This window comes from Octopus bimaculoides, chromosome 3 (genome assembly GCF_046866305.1).
Source record: "Octopus bimaculoides isolate indiv1 chromosome 3, ASM4686630v1, whole genome shotgun sequence".
In the NCBI taxonomy this organism is placed as follows: Eukaryota; Metazoa; Mollusca; class Cephalopoda; order Octopoda; family Octopodidae; genus Octopus; species Octopus bimaculoides.
The window spans coordinates 60,790,855-60,809,636 of record NC_142930.1 but is presented as its reverse complement, the minus strand read 5'-3'; the positions used below and the strand labels follow the sequence as shown (position 1 = coordinate 60,809,636).

Genomic DNA, 18,782 nt, shown 5'->3' with positions numbered 1-18,782 from the left:
TTCTAATATTCTTGAAAAATATGTCCAGCCACTGGAAAATATTATCTTGCTTAGAAACAGATGATGCGTGGTAAGGGAAAAGTAATCTGATCATAGAAAATGCACATCAATAAACTTTGTTTTATCCATGGAAGCATGCAAAAATGAACATTAAAACAATGACAAATATTTTGTATATCATCCTCAGCACTTTGCAGATTTCTCAGCTGACAGTTTAAACCCTCATACACCACACACACACACACACACACACACACACACACATTTGTCCTCTACTCGATATAGCCACCCCTACATACCTCTGACATCTATCTCTCTCTTTCTCATGTACTGTTACGTTTTCTGTACTGCCACTTATCACCTCCTCTTACTTTAGCCTTTGTTATCTTTTCACTCCCCATACTGATAGCCACCATCTACTACCCCTATTTCTTGTTCCATTCACTACCTTCACATCTGCATCTATTTATAATCTGTTACTTTCCTCTCACACTCAAATGAATGACCACTCACCTTTACCGATCTTCTCTTTTTTTTACTCTTTTACTCTTTTACTTGTTTCAGTCATTTGACTGTGGCCATGCTGGAGCACCGCCTTTAGTCGAGCAAATCAACCCCAGGACTTATTGTTTGGAAGCCTAGTACTTATTCTATCGGTCTCTTTTGCCGAACCGCTAAGTTATGGGGATGTAAACACACCAGCATCGGTTGTCAAGTAATGTTGGGGGGACAAACACAGACACACATACACACATATACACATACATATACATACATATACATATATACGACAGGCTTCTTTCAGTTTCCATCTACCAAATCCACTCACAAGGCTTTGGTCAGCTCGAGGCTATAGTAGAAGACACTTGCCCAAGATGTCACGCAGTGGGACTGAACCCAGAACCATGTGGTTTGTAAGCAAGCTACTTACCACACAGCCACTCCTGCGCCTTACACTTACCTTTTTGTATCATGAGAATATACTCAAACACCTTGTAACTATCACCATTCTCTTTCCAAGTACTCCCACTCATTTTTATATGATATAGGGACATTGTGTACTTCCTTTATAGCAAGACACCTACACGTATCCCTTTATTATACTTTAATCTCTCACCTCACTCTGTAAAGATGTCTCCCATCCTACTACAACTAACTGCAGTTGAGAGATATTTTTCTTTTTCTTGATAACATCATCAGTGCTTGTATCACGAAAAAGTACACAGTACACTCTGCCAAATGGTTGGCATTTAGAGGGACATCCAGCCATAGAAAACATGCCAGGGCAGACACTGGAGTTCAACACATTCCTCTGGCTGGTTGGATCCTTGCCATCATTCAACTCATGCCACATTGATGATGATGATGAAAGACACTTTGGATAGAAAAGGTTAAGGATTGCTTGTGGTATCTGAACCCACATCTCCAGTAAATATGACTGCTACTTATCTTTCTTTCTTGCCTTTAACCCTCCAACGTGGAGTGTAGGCCACTTATAATTGAATTCCATGTCGCATAATTTCTCACTTCTGTATTTATACTCTGCTATGAATGTCCCCCTTTCTCTAGTTCCTTTTGTATTGATCTACGCCACGAGTTCTTAGGCCTCTTTCTATATCCATCCGGATTCCACTGTAAAGCACTTTTCGCTACACTTGGTGTGTCCTTTCTAATTGTGCTACCAATCCGCTTCCACTTTTTCTTAAATATTTGTTCTCTAATCGAAACTTGATTCGTTCTTTTCCATAGCTCCATATTACTTATGTGTTTGGGCCATCTGATTTTAAGTATAACGTCAAAATTAGAAGCAATAGCTGCCAAACTAGGATTGAAAGTCAACTGCAACAAATCAAAAATTATGCATGTTAATGAAGAAAACAGTGAACGTATTAAACTAGAAACTGGTGAAGTAGAGGATGTAGCCGAGTTTACATATTTAGGTAGTAAGATAACGTTCTCAGGAAGCACCGACGAAGATATTAGGATGAGAATAAGTAAGGCAAGGACCGCTTTCCACTTGTTAAAAAAAGTATGGAGTGCAAGTGTAATTTCAATAAAGAACAAAATAAGAATTTTTGACACTAACATAAAAGCAGTGTTATTGTATGGGGCTGAGACATGGTGAACAACAGTTAAGTCAAATAAGCTACTTATCACCTCCTTTTTATTTAGCTATTGTTATCTTTTCACTCCCCATACTGATATCCACCATCTACCACACCTGTCCCCATTTTTCCATTCACTACATTCATGTCTACATCCACTTATAACTATGTGGCCCATATGACATCAGGACAGTATTCAAGAGTAATACAACACTTCACAAATATCTTCTTCAGGTAAAACCACCAACAGAAGAGAATATGACCAAAAACTGTATGTACTCCATCCCATACAGCTGTGGTAGGTTATACAAAGGCAAAACATGTTGCCTCCTCAAAATAAGGGTAGAGGAACATCGCAAAGATATGACATGAGGAGATATTGATAAATCAGGTATAGCTGATCATGTATGGGAAAATGGAGGTCACCTCCCCCTGTGGGATGAAGTTAAAATAATAGACAGAGAACACCAGTGGAAAATACGAAAACTAAAATAAACAGCACATATGCTAGGACACAACAACCTCCTAAGCAGACCGAATGCAGATACGAATAGCATATGGGAACTGGTATTAAGGAAGGATAGGTTTATAAGGAAGGATAGATTTATAAGCCCTAAAATTCACTCTATAATTGCCCACGGGCATATGGTGTAGTGGCTACTAACCCCAAGATTCTGAATTCGATTCCGGGCAGTGACCTGAATAATAATAATAATAATAATAATAATAATAATAATAAAAATAATAATAATAACAACATCATCAAAAAATACCTTAGAAATGAGAACCCAGGTTTGAAATTTCCCCAAGACATCTGATGAGGGCTGGGGGGTATATCAGCTGAAATGTTGTATGAACAACAAACAAGATGAGGACAGATATCCGTCAAATGTAAATAATGTAAATAATATATCTATCACCCTCTTCTCACATTCAAATGAATAACCCACTCACCTTTACCAATCTTCTGGTCATATTCTCTCTTACTTTCACCTTTTGCTATCATAAGAGTATGCTCTGACACCTGGTAACTGTTACCATTCTCTTTTCACTTACACCCACATGCAGCCTTTGACCTTTCTATCCAAAGGATTTTTTATCCCAATATTTACATGCTATTATTTATAGCTCATCTGCATCGAGGTCCTATGTTCTAAAACAGATTTATGCATATATGTGTGAGTGTGTTACTTGGTGAACTTTGCTAGTGCTGGTGCCATGAAAAAGCACCTAGTATGTTGTGTAAAGTGGTTGGTATTGGATAGGGATCCAACCAAGGAAAAGTTTAAAGGAGAGAAATTAATGAGACACAGCAGAGATTTACATTCTCTTAGTTCAAAAAAGAGTGGCTACAACTGATAATGAACACAGGACCATGTAAGGTTCATATGTGAACAAGAAGTGGTAGGAGAAATAGTGTGAGAAGGAAGAAGGAAAGACTAATGGAAAAGGAGAAATAGGCAAACTTGAATGAGATGAAGGGAACAGATGAAGAGAGAGAGGTGTATTGAAGAATAAGAGAAGTTTTGAGAAATTAAGAAGAGATGTTGGAGTAAAAAGAAAAAAAACTATGATTTAAACTTGTCTGTGACATGGTACCAACTTCAAATATGGCAAGCTTTCCCCACCCCCGTTTAATTGAGATTGTGAATCCATGGCAAATAGCTATGCCACAGACAGTTAATTGAATAGTGGTATTTAAGAAAGGTGTCCAGCGCACAAGTTGAGACATAAAAGTTTAGTTTTGGGTTGAAAATCCACCTGGATCCTAAAATGAATTCAAGTTTTGTAAAATTTATTTTGATTTTCAAACTATCATACTTGTTTTGGCAATGTTTTTGTTTCCCATGCTAAATAAATGAAATGAAAATTCAAAAGAAAATATGCACAAAAATGTTACATGGCAATAAAACATGCTCAACAAACAGGTTTCATAACAAAATTACACAATGAAAATTTGTGGGTTCAATAAATTTTACAGTAATAAGAAATAATGAACGTTCAAATTGATGATAAATTTCATAGCAATAATACATGATATATATCTGAGAGTTCAGTAAGATCCATACCAGTAAATTATGTTTGCAATTAGTTATGAAGATTTTAAAATATAAGAAAGTTCTGTTGTATTGTGTGAAGTAGAACTGTTTACTGCTTGCTTCAGTAGTTTGAATGTGGAACTTGAACTTTATTTCAAGCTGAAATATGTAGGTTTTAAGACATAGGCTCAAGTCCAGATTAATTACTTCCTCAAGAACATCACTTGTTCTCATCTGCCCATAATCTAGTGTTCTGGTTTGCTGACCACTTGGGAACATCATTTTTTTTATCATACATTTTAATCACTTGTTTTTGTCTAGCATCCAGTTGATAGTATGTGGGTGTCAATTGTTTATCAAATGTCCAGATTACTTGATTCTGTCTGACAACAGTTTAGTGTTGTGTTCTAGTTTGCTGTTTTCATTAAGAGGCTTCTTGTTTTTATGTTGTCTTATTCGATTGAATACTTGATAGCACCAATTGTTGTATTATGTTTTCCCTTTCAGTTTGGTTTTAACCAAAAACATTATAAAATTGATAAATCCTAATATGATATCAGCAGATAGGGTCGAAAGTATGTATCAATAATTAAACTGTGGTTTGAACCTGTGGTTTCATATTCTGCTGGATAAGTGTTACTATGACTTTTAATTTTTAAAAATATTTTTGTTGTTTCTAGTTGTTTGAGTCAAATATACTGCATTTTCTCATTATATTGTGCTGTTATAGAGTATTTGGATTTGTTTGTTTCTTTTTTTTTTTAATAATCATATTTCTTTTATTCAATTGGAATTGTAGTGAGGTATTCTTGATACATTGATATTAATGGAAACTTTGGCATTTGAGATGTTTTGTTTGTTGGGCAAAGATTCAGATGTTTCATAACAATTATCTTATATGGTATTGGAGTTTTGTATCTGTTGACAGTGAATCATCAGTCTTTGCTTCAGAATTATCCCTTTTATCTTCATTACATCCAATGCATTTGATAGCATGAATTATTTTTTTATGTGCAATGAAATGACATTTTTACGGTAAATAAGTGACCTGATTTAAATTTATCTATCAAGCTCTGAAGGAGATTGATGCATATTTCACAAGTAGGGAAGATACACTTTTGGACTATTGGAGTTATGTTTTTGGCAGGTTATTTGGTGCAAGTACTTAAATGTTAATAAAAGAAAAAGACTTTGAAAATCTTTTATCTGTATACTTTTTTGTTTTGAGTACAGCTTTCTCTGTAGATCATTCATCAAAAATTAAATATCCTCATCGATGATGGTATATGCTTTTTATTTCTTTTATTGTATGTTAAGGTAAAGTATTGAGTGTATTAGAGGTGTTTCTTGCTTTTTGCAATTCTTGCATCTACCGTTTTTGCACATTCTATTCTGTTATCGATTAAAGTGACTGGGTATTGTCTTACAAGTAATATACATTTAATTTCTTGAAGTTGTTTCTCTCAGGTTTCGGGGCTGGATGCAAATTGTGCATATTCTTCTTATCAGGTTAAAAGCTATATTTATTATTGTATGTTTTGGAAGGCAGAAAGACAATAACAGGTATTGTTCTGAGTCTGTTGGTTTGAATTGGATATCATTTTCAATGTCTGCATCGCTTTTACTATTAAATATCTGAGAAGGGTTATTTTTAATATATTCCATTGTAAATTGGATACTGTGGTTTATGTTATTGATCAGGGATTTAAACTCATAGAGTCAATCCTGACTGTGTGTCCATGAGATGAAACAATTGTCCAGGTAGCATTTCTATTTGGTGAATAGATATTTAAAGAAGTTATTGCCAAAATTTAATCAGAAGTGTTTGTATATGTGAAATTCTAAGTATCTCATAACAAGATAAGCATTCATAGGAGCTAATTTTAAGTCAATCTCAGTCCCAGAAATTTGTTTGTAAATGTTGTCATTAATATTGTAAAAGTTATTTTGTAGGATAAACTTTAATCCCTCAATGACATATCTTTTCTCAATTCATTCAGGTAGGTCATTTGGAAAACTTTTCCTGCTGAATTTTATAGCTTCTATTCCATTATTATGTGTAATTGTGTTGTAGAGATATGCTACATCAAATGAGGTAGTGCTGGTGTTGGTTTATTTTGGAGATGGTTAATTTAGAAAGGCTAAGTCACGGCTTATGAAACTTGATATATATTTAAGACTGGGTTATAGGTGTACACCTATAAAATTACTTTGTCTATGTGTTTCAGAGTACATGTCTGCTACAACTGATCTTAATTTGTAATCTTTGGGATGAAGTAAATTAACATACATGCTTCATGTATTGCTTTGCTCTTGTGGATTCATGAACTTCCATAAAATTTGCTGGTTTTGCATTCAAATCCAGTTAAATAGTTTCTTTCATTTCCTACTAAGTTTTTTGAAACTGCTGGATGAAGGTAATGAGTTGAGTTTCATGTTTCTTTTTAGATTGTTGGTAATTGTTTACCTGTTCATAACAGATGTCATAATATAGAGATAATGCAGTGTTTTTGTTTTGCTCCAATTCCATAATACCTGCAGTAGCACTTTTATCAACTATTTTAATAACTATATTGTGATCTTTCTTAAGATTATTGGTGATTTCCCATTCATTTTAGTGCTTCATTTAAATTTTGGAAGTGGTAATTTATATTAAAAAAGTGGTTACAAAATCACAGAATTTGTCTAAAGTTTGGTTCCTACCTTTTGCTCTACTGTAGTTATTTCTCTTATGTAGAATTGATTCATCCTTAATTCTCATGTTAAACAATTTTTTTGATATGTGAAGTTTTCTATAAAATCCAAAGATATCACTCAGTATTTCATTCATGTTGGAATTTTGTAGTGTTGAATCAGTTTATCCCTTAAGAGAGGATTTGAATTTGTTTGGTTGACGTTGTTACTGAAATAGATTTATTACACTTGGAAACTTACAGTTGGTTTGTACCATTGAGTGACTTAAATTCTGTGCAACAAACAAATATTCCAAATACCAAATTTTCTTTTAATATCAATGCATCAGGAACATCTCAGTTCAATTCTGATTAAACTAGGAAAATATGTTTATTAAGAAATATAATCCAAGACTAAATATTTATGACAGCATGATAGAATAAGAAGAAAAAAACAGTTAACTAAACTGCTAGAAGTAACGAAAATAAAAGAAAGAACTTAAAGCTGTGGTAATTGCATCACATCAGAAACTGGAATCCCAAGTTCAAACCATGGTGTTATTGCCAATTTTCATCTCCCATCTACTGATGTCATGCCAGGATTGATTAATTGAATTTTGGTTTTGGTTAAAACCAAATTGTAAGGGAAAATAGAAAAAATAAGTGGTGCTATAAAGTATTCAGTTAAATAGGACATCTGCAAAACAAGTAACCTCTCAAGGGAAACAGCCAACTGGAACACAACACTAGACTGTTGTCAGACAGAATTAAGTGGCCAGAACATTTGATTAACAAATGACACCCACATATTGTCAACCAAATGGATGCTAGGCTACTGTCAGACAAAAACAAGTGATTAAAATATATGATAAACAAATGATGAACCCAAGCAGTCAGCTAACTAGAATACTAGGTTATAGGCAGATAAAATCAAGTTATGTCTTTGAGTAAGTAGCCAATCTGTACTTGAACCTATGTCTTAAAATTTACATATATCAGCTTGAAATAAAGTTCAAGTTCCACATTTAAACTAGTAAAACAAACTGTAAACAATTCTACTTCACAGAATCTGTAAAGTTTTTTTTCCTATATTTTAAAATCTTCATCATGTCTAATTGCTAACATAATTTACTGGCATGGATCTTAAATTTATATCATGCATTTCAAACTGAACTTTCAGATTTCTATCATAATTACTATGAAAATTGTTGCAAATTTGAACTTCCATTATTTCTTATTGCTGTTAAGCTTATTGAACATTTAATTTCATCATGTAATTTTGTTATGAAATCTATTGAGCATGGTTTATTGCCATGAAACATTTTTTTGTGCCTTTTCTTTATTTTAATGTTTCATCTTTTTACATCTTGTTTATTTTCCACTGGAAACATACAAGCTGTGGAAACTGATATGATACTGTAAGGTATTTTTGAAATTTAAAGAAAAGCTTAAATTCATTTTAAAACCTTGGTACATTTTCAATCCGAGAGCCAATTATTGTTACATGCACACACACACACACACACACATTAATAAATTTGTGATAATAAATGTGTGGTAAGAAGCTTGCTTTCCAACCACATGATTTGGCATTCAGTCCCACTCCACTGTATGGCACCTTGGGCAAGTGTTTTCTCCTCTAGCCTTGGGCCAACCAAAACCTTGTGAGTGAATTTAGTAGACAGAAACTTAAAGAAGCTTATCACATATATATATGTGTGTGCGTGTGTGTGTGTGTGTGTGTGTGTGTGTGTCTATGTGTTTGTATCTTTGTCTCTCTCCCCCACCCCAACTGGTGCTGCGTTGTTTACATCCTGTAACTTAGCAGTTCGGCAAAAATTGGTTAAAAATTCTACAAGTTGGTGCTCCAGCATGGCTGCTGTCTAATGACTGAAACAAGTAAAAGATAAAAGATATATATGTATTATGCATTATTTACATACATGCACATATATTTATTACATATTTATATATATATGTATATATATATATGTGTGTGTGGTGTGTGTGTGCACTGGTATTATTGTAAGGTTGCAATTGCAATGGTTACTAATCGATGCAGTAGAAATATGTGTAGGTCTGTTTGAAGCTGTATATATAAATATGGAAATTAAAGGTAATGCTACTTTGTAATAATCCTTATTATTATTATTATTATTATTATTATTATTTTTATTGATATATATATATATATATATATATATATATATATATATATATATATATATATAGTCAATTCAAAGAGCAAACAGTATCTATCTATATACATGTATATAGCTAAATACATATATATATAAAGATCTATTTAAATATGTTTTTAAGTATACATCTCTCTCTCTCTCTTTCTATATATATGTGTGTGTGTGTATACATATTTCTTTATATACATACATCTCTATATACATATGTATGTAAATGCATAGATATATAGATATAACATATAATGCATACACAGACGTATGTATATATATATATATTTATATACGTGTGTGTGTGTATACATATATACTTATATATATATATATGCTTTATAATATGAGTATATACACATATCTATATATATAAAAATGAGAATGTGTGTCTGTCTGTCTGTCTGTCTGTCTGTGTGAATCCCTAAAACTCGAGAACTACGTAACCAATTTCATTCAAATTTTACACATGCCTTACTTAGGGTTCCAGTTGTATTTTAGTCAAAAAAAAATTTTAACTTCTTGCAGAGTTCGAGCCCACAGCAACATAATATCTCCTCCACTATTTAAGTATTACGTGTCAAAAGTGAAACAAAAACACTCATGTCAAATACTTTCACTTTAAAAATGAAACTATTCTACTAACTGAAACAATTACATTTCGATACTGTAATGACAGATACTTTCAGAGAGAGAGAGAAAGAGAGAAAGAGAGATGTATATGTATACATATAGATGTATATGTACACGTTATTTCACTAACTGAAACAATCACATTTCGATACTGTAATGACAGATACTTTCAGAGAGAGAGAAAGAGAGAGAAAGAGATGCATATGTATATGTATACATATACATGTATATGTATACACATGTGTAGATGTATATATATATAGATGTACATGTAATATGTACACATATATACATATATATACATGGATACAGATATCTATACATATATACACCCATCACACACAAACACATGCACACAAACACACACATTAGTAATTTGTTTTCTTATCCAAAACTACATCAAAAGTACTGAACGGATCTTTATGAAATTTGGAAATTATATTCTATGTATAATGGCCATAACTCCCATGAAAATTCATATATTTTTGATGTTGATGAAATTTTAACCCGAACATAACAGATGAGCATTATTTGTAATTCAACGGTACAACAGTGTAAGGCTACCCTTTCAGATATACTTACATTGTGATTTCTGCAATGTGGTGCATAAATTGTCAAGTAAATGAGATGCATCTTTGCCTCCACTGATTCACTTGCAAAGTGTTGAGTAAAATTATTTCGTTGCAGACCTCTTTTGGGTCTTTTTATTATCACTACGACACACATAGTCCCCAGTTGGTAACATTGATTTCAAGGCCCTCCTAGATGAGAGACTGGCATTCCACTTAATGTCTATGTTCCATGCTGGCATGGATTGGAGAGTTATTAATGTAGAAATTTGGTATCGTAGCTACTAACAGTTGAGGGTTGCGTAGTCTAGACGGCGTTTTTAGATTTCATTATTCTCTTTAACCCGGGCAAAGCCGGGTATTTCTGCTAGTATTATATATAACCTATTACATATCTATAAATCAACATCATCATTTAACGTCCATTTTCCAAATTGACATGGGTTGAACAATTCTTATTGTAACTTCTTTTGTTATCTGATACTTTTCCTGTCATTATTTTCTTCTTTCTCAAATAAGTTATGTTCATTCTCCTGTTTCTCACTCATCTTTCGTTCTACATGCATTGCTGTTTTTTTTTCTTTTTTTCACTTAAATGGTTTTAATGAAGTGTTGCAGAATCACCATTCATTCACATGCTTGCCCATACATATATTTATTCAGCCTTATATCTATCTATCTATCTACATACATACAGGCGCAGGAGTGGCTGTGTGGTAAGTAGCTTGCTTACGAACTACATGGTTCCGGATTCCTTCCCACTGCGTGGCACCTTGGGCAAGTGTCTTCTACTATAGCCTCAGACCGACCAAAGCCTTGTGAGTGGATTTGGTAGACGGAAACTGAAAGAAGCCCATCGTATATATATATGTATGTATGTGTGTCTCTGTGTTTGTCCCCCCCAACATTGGTTGACAACCGATGCTGGTGTGTTTACGTCCCCGTAACTTAGCGGTTTGGCAAACAAGACTGCTAAAATAAGTACTAGGCATCCAAAGAATAAATCCTGGGGTCGATTTGCTTGACTAAAGATGGTGCTCCAGCATGGCCACAGTCAAATGACTGAAACAAGTAAAAGTGTAAAAGAGTATACACACACATATATATATGTATATGTGACGGTGTGTGACCTAACAGTCAGAATCTCATGCTCACAATTGGATAATACTGGTTTCAGTTCCTAGACCTGGCACTGCACTGTGTTCTTGAGCAAAACACTTCATTTCTCATCACTCAGTGCCTCCTTTGACATCTGACATGTGGCTTACTATGCACCTGTACAGTCAATGTTAATTTGTCAGAGGGAGTAAGCAAATGTACAGCACAAGCAGTGGATCCAAGCATATTGTTCAGCAAAATATTGTCAAGCCCTTATCAGTTGTTTATGACATGAGGCTCTACTATTACATACACACACACATGAATGTGCAATGATGATGATATATATATATATATATATACATATATATATATATATATATATATATATATATATATATGAGAAATTGAAACCAAACTAAATTCGACGACTTGAAATCGAAACCGGACTAAATTCAACGACTGGCACCCATGCCAACGTCGTCTCCTTCATTGGACACGAAACTCAGCTTGCGAAGACTTATTGGGGCAAGCGAGAGCGAAATCGGGATAGCACCTGTGCCCAGCATCGCCTTCCTGGCACTTGTGCCTGTGGCATGTGTCATGGACTTTCGAGCGAGATCATTGCCAGTGCCCCTGGACTGGCTCTTGTGAGGGTGGCACATAAAATACACCATTTGAGCGTGGCCGTTGCCAGTACCGCCTGACTGGCCTCGTGCGGGTGGCACGTAAAAGCACCCACTACACTCTCAGAGTGGTTGGTGTTAGGAAGGGCATCCAGCTGTAGAAACTCTGCCAAATCAGATTGGAGCCTGGTATAGCCATCTGGTTTCACCAGTCCTCAGTCAAATCGTCCAACCCATGCTAGCATGGAAAGCGTACATTAAATGATGATGATGATGATGATGATATATATATATAACACAAATGGGTTAAGTTTCACTACCGCCATTTCATACACGTTTTTTATTGATGAACAAATATCTTGATTCAATTGGATCTTGTAAATAATGCATACATGTAAGCAAGCATCACTGTCATACAAGTAATGTCTTTCCTTTCTAGTCTTGCATAGAAGCATGTCCAGCTATGGGAAAATATTTACCTTAGAAATAAGTGTAGGATGACAAAGAAGAAGGGCCTCTGGATTTAGAAAATCTGTTTCAAAACTTGTCTCATCCTTGCAAGCATGGAATCATTGACAGCAGAACAATAATATGGATGATGATGATTTTTACTTATATATATATAAATACATATACTCACACAAACACACATACATGCACACTCACACACCAATGCTTGTATTTATGCATATTTATATATGGACAATCCTCTCACAATTCATTGGTTCACTTGAGTTTTAGTAGAAAAGACTTGACTAAGTTGTCTTGCATTGGAACTAAAACCAGAAGTATAGGGTTGCAAAATGAACATTTTACCTACTGACCCATATATTGTTATGAAGATATATAGATATGTTTTTATGTGTATGCTTGTATGTATGTCTATATATGCGTATGTACATGTACATATGTGTGAGTGTGTATCTTCATGTACTTCTATATATGTATGCATGTTTAACAACTAGATGAAAACTTCGCTACTTCACTAACTTCTGTATGGATCACGTTGACTTTCGTTTAGATTGCTATCCATAATTTTTTAAGATTTATATCTTGTTCACTCAGCATATATTGTATTGAATTTATATTTTTGTAACGTAATTCAATATAACATACTACATGAGCCATTCATTTCTAAATTCCAAACCATTAAGAATATTATTTAGTTTCCACAATCTTCTTTTCATGAACCATGGCCATGCTAGAGCACTGCCTTATGTTTCTTTTATCACTTACATGCATCATACACTTTATCACAAAATAGTTTGTGTGTTTCTTTTACTAAAGTAATTGTGAAAAGCAAATTTTATTCATATGCTCAAAATGAATATAGATACCTGTGGTAGATGAAAGATAAATGAGTTTAGGATAATTTGCCACACAATGCTCTTATATGTGTATCTAGTGATTTTTTTTTTTTGCTTTTCTATAATCATTGACATTGCTAAAATTTTTATCAAAAGTTTAATGAGAACAATTATTAATTTCTGATACGTTATATGTTACACTGATTTCTAATTTTTCTCTACACACTCACTCTAGATTATTTCCTCAGAACATCACTTGATAATTTAAACATCCCTGGTTTTATACTCCATGAAAAGAATATTGGTCAGACATTGAGCTCAAAAAATAACTGATGTCACCTATGCTGATGATTTAGTCCTCCTCTCTAATGCAATATCAAACTCCATCCAATTATTTCATAGTCTAGGATTAACTGTTCAAGATGAACTACTTGTTAATCCAAGTAAAACCAAGTTCATTACTCACAACCAACAAGGATCCTTCACCAACATCAGAGATCCCATCAATCAAGTTGATGATTTCACATACCTTGGTTCTGAGATAGCCTCAATTGAAATGGATGTAAAAACTCAAATAGCCAAAAGTAATGGTCAATCCTCAACTGGATGTTGTCTGCAAATCAACCCTGTTAGAAATTTTTTCCATGTAATCGTAGAGTTAGTCATTATATGGAGCAACAGCCAGGACACTTACCAAAAAAAAAAAAAAATGTAATTCAAGCTAGATGGAACTTTCACCTGAATCTGAAGGGCAGTCTTAAACATATCTTAAGAGAACTCATCTCACTAAGAAATAATTGAATGGAAATCTCCTGCCTGTTTCCACCATTATAAGGAAAGGCACTTGTGCTTTGTGAGACATTGCTGGTGAGCTGAATAAGAGTTGGAACATGACAATGCTATGGATGTCAAAGCGTAGCTGTTTGCGAGCAGGTTGCCTAAACACAATGTATATAGATCAACTCATCAGAGACAATGGATGCTTCTGCAAAGACCTCCTCTCCTCAGTTAATGCAGGATTAAGATTGATGGCATGTGAAGGTTAAAAATGACCAAACAAACTCGACCAGATTATAATTTCTAGTAATGCTTCTAGATTTTCTTACATTAAAAATAGGATGCTTATATTAATGTATAAACATGGAAATATTTAATATTGACTAAAAAAATTGATGGAAATCTAATAAAGATGAAATCCCAATGAGGCTTCACTTTGCCTTTTATCCTTTTTCAGTCAGTGATATGATAAATATTGAGGAATGTCTTGTTTGAGACTCTTTTGTACTGAGATATATAAAGTTTACTGAAGTGTAACTTGTAGAAAATACCAACTCTAATTTTTGGTAGACATATAACATCATTACTGGAACGACCATGACATTTACTCCCACTGTTGAATGGTTAATGATATATATTATTCTATTCATCTCCGTTTACATTGTTTATATAGATGAAGGAAAATATAGAAAATATTTTTTGTAATGTACTTGCACATCCAAAGAGAAATTTATCCCTCATCTGTTAAATACAAAGAAAACTAAATTTTTGTATCAAGTCCATTGATCTTTAAGGTAGTCAACATTAAAATATTAATTCTGAATAATAGTGACTGGCTTTCTGAAATTTCTTTTGCTCAAATGCAATGCTCAACTTCTCCCTTGTCATCAGTATCCTAAAACTTTGGTGATTTTTTTTTTCTTTATAAAGAGTTTCAAAGTAACAATTTCTAATACCAAATTATCGTCTTTATTTTGGTTATTTCAAAAAATGAATGACCTTATAACCTTTCTGAGAATAATTCTGAGTAGTAGACAATCGACTTTGACTATTCCCTTTTTTAGTTAGTAGCAATGTATCAAAGACTACACTACATTATATATCCTTCATTTTTAAAGTGAACAGAAAGGGATGGTTGTTCTTTCATGGCATATCGTAGCTCTCAATGGCTTGTTGTATCTATAGTTGTTTACAATAAAGAAGAGTTAGCCTTATAACAATATTGCTCATTCTGATCTATCCCAATAGCCCTCCTCAACAGCTCCTTTTTCATTTCCTCCTTCATGTTCTTCTCACTTTTCTCCTTTCATATTAATTTCCATCACTCCTCTCAACCAGTCTTTTCATCCTTTCTCACTGTATGACCTAGCCATCACAAATGCTCTTTCCATCATTCTCTGCATTTTATTGTTTGTCTTCTTTTTTTTCTCAGAGGTACCCTGCTCATCCTTGGAACCATTTTCATTTCCATCTTTACCAACCTTTTCTGCTGTTCAGCATTCATTACTCTGTATCCTATTCAGGTTTGTTTTAGTCACTTTTTAAAACGGTTATAGGTTTTATGTGAAACTATTAGTTTAAATTCTTTCTATAATTATTTATTTGATAGCTATAGGTTTAGTTTGAATTACTCTTAAGCAGTAGCCGTTTTATCCCTTTTGATTAAATAAGTTGTTTAGATTGTTTGCAGTTAGGTTGTTTTATTTATGCAAGTAATTTGCTATAATTTGGAGGTCCATCATATTTATATTTTACATTATTTATTTACATTTGTATTATTTTTTAACAAGCATTTTATTTTCTAAAATTAGGCATATATATTTAATAGGTATTGACTTATGCATGTTTTTTCCTTTACACACGGTTCAGGGGCATTGGAAAAAGGTATATTGTTCCACTAGTATATATTCCCTTTGTTCTTCATGTGTTTTCATTTTTAGAATATGTTATAGAATGAGAAACAGTATAGCTATTGGTCTATGTTCATTACTTAATCTATATGTTTGAAGTGCTAGGTTTGTTGCTCCTTGGGTTGTCATTATTTTCCAAGTTATAAATGAGTTGTTTTACTCAATATGTTAAATTCACCAGTTCTATTTTCTCCGATACTAGTATTTGCAATGATAAGCAGGTGTTGGCATAATAGACATTTTGTGCTAATGTTTCACTCCCTCTACTTGTCCATTGATTTCCATACGGAATTTATGTTTCTAATGTTACTGACATCGTTGGGCTGATTGGTAAAGCCCAGGTGTCAAAACCAGTGATATCCATTAGGTAGCTGATGATGGAATATATGTTTGGTTGTGTTTCATTATTCTGAATTGTCTTTCATTCTGGTAAGATTGTACACCATTATGAGTTCACAGTTTATGGTGATTACATGTAGTGATATTGCTGGATTTTCTTCATGGGTGATCTAATTTAGCTAGGATAATATTCAATTGTTTCCAGTTTTGGGAGGTTCTCTGATATAAACCAAATCACCTCTCAGACATGCAGTATACACCTTTCCCTTCAGTTTTAGCAATGCTGCTGTTCTCATTAGCACAGGTGTCAGTTCTCAGAACTTTTTCCATGCATATCTCATTCTAGTCATTATTGTTGAGTCTAAATCATCTTATCCCATTCAAAGTTTCCTGAGGAACGAAATGTTTTTGTACCTTCCATCTTCAGCTTGCCTCAAATGCACCTCACACTTAAATGTAGTTGTTGTATTAGTTGATAACCCTCTCATAACACTACATTCTTTATGAACTAACTCAGTGCCTATTGCACATTTAGTGAAGTTTACTTCAACACCCTTTCTGCCCGCAATCACTTCCCTATTCTTCTATTTCCTCATATGCTTACGGCTTGTCATCACCTTTGTCTTCCAGATATTTAGTTTCATATTTTCCTTTCACCAATATTTCAATCCATTATTACTGTCTGCTACTAACACCAGATCATATGTATACAGCAATTTCCATGGTAAACCTTCCTTTATGCTTCAAACCAGCACATCCATCACAACTACAAACGGTAGTGGGTTTAATATTGAATCCTGTTGCACACCAAACTTCATTTCAAACGCATTGTTCCTATCCTTTGTGTATATGACTGTGTTCTCTTACATATCAACATCACAACTCAAACAAACCAATATTCTCCTAACTCTTTCAGTGTCCATATCACTTCATGTAGACCTTATTAAAAGTTTTCTTCTGAACAAAAATGCAAGCAACTTCTCTCTCATGTCCCTGTACTTCTCATATAATTGCCTTGAAAAGAAAAATGCATCAGTAATTTTTCTTGGCTTAAATCCAAACTTCAATTCATTGATCTTTTCTTTATGACTTGTTCCACTACCTTCATTCCATGTTTCAATAACTTCATAGCACAATATGAGCCACATACCAGGAGATCCCCTTTAATCCTGTAAAGAAGAATGAGAATACTCAACTTTGAATCCTCTAGAATATGGTCCTTTTTTTCACTACCATCCAACAGATAAATTATTTTCTTCTCACCTGGACCTATGCCTTTAACACTCCTCTTGTAACTCTAGTTGACTCTTCTGTTTTCCTACTATTTATTACTCCTAATTCTTTCTCACTTATCTTTTCTACTGAACCTTGAAGATGGTTGTTATTTGTATTGACTTCTTATTCCTTCTATACTTTCAACAACCTCTCCATATATCTCTTCCAACTTACCTTAATTCTATGAGGATCCACAATTTTTCTCACTTATTCCTTCAAGTTGCTCTCTGACAACTCTGAATTCATACATTCTTCAAACATTTTTCGATTGGCTTTCTGTACCTTTGCTACTGTTTTCTTTACATCTTCAATTTTTAAAAAATTTTTATACACTTCTTCTGCTCCTGTTTCCCACATTCACTTCTAATTATTTTGTTTATGGAAAATATATAATTTATTTGAATCCTACTTTCATATTATTCTATATACCACATACACCTAATATATCTTATAATGAATAAAGTTAATACTTTGTTTTTAAATAAAATAGTCCGAGATGCTCACCTGATATCTTGTAATTGGTGATATCAGTATATCTTGTATAAACTGTCTAAGCTCACTGTAAACAGTGAGAATAGGAGATACAGTATAATTGCTGAATAATATGCTGTACTAGAATCAAATCTTTCCATAATCCAGGAATAGGCAATAGAAAAATTCTCCCCAAGAAATTTTCTAATCAACAAAAGTATATTATCTCTGTAACACTGTCAATAATTTACAGTAGTAACAAATTTAAAAGAAAAAAATTAAAAGGTACCAATTTATTCACTAGCAATACTCATCATTACAATTTTCTTTTACTGAGCTGCATTAGAACTATCTAAACATTTAAAGAATTGGATAGCTGCATAAAGCAACATCTTAAATCCTTTGCTGAAATTGTTAAGATTATTAATTGGCAGGTAATGGAATAGTTTTTTAAAAATGTGTATCAACAAAAGGATTTTTTATCTTTTTAAGCATAAAAGCATAGATCGTTCTAATAGCAGCCGAGGAACTGAAAAGATAGCCTGGTTCATTTGTAGTAAGTACTAGAAATTCTTAGTGATGAATGGCTTATTAATTGAATGTTTTGTTAAATATGGTTAAGAATGCTACTGAATGAAAACTTCATTCCAGATAGTTAACTGTGTTAAAGATATACTTTTAAAACACCATGTATTTTGGAGTTCTGAGGATCAGCAATTTAACTTTTCCATGTCTAAAATGCATTTTCAAGTAAATGCCACTGAAGTTTATC

At 33.4% G+C, this 18,782-nt stretch overlaps 1 protein-coding gene across 5 annotated transcripts in view; it reads left to right on the top strand.

Moving 5' to 3' along the window:
* Positions 1–18,782, top strand: part of LOC106874554 (uncharacterized) — a 261,011-nt gene that overhangs the window by 150,595 nt on the left and 91,634 nt on the right. The window contains exon 4 of one of the 5 annotated variants that reach the window (XM_089349038.1): positions 13,474–13,586. The exons of the other annotated variants lie outside the window; for them this stretch is intronic. The gene's annotated coding sequence lies outside the window, so the exon portion shown is untranslated. Of the gene's footprint in view, positions 1–13,473; positions 13,587–18,782 lie in introns of those variants that run through there. 5 annotated transcript variants of the gene reach the window in all.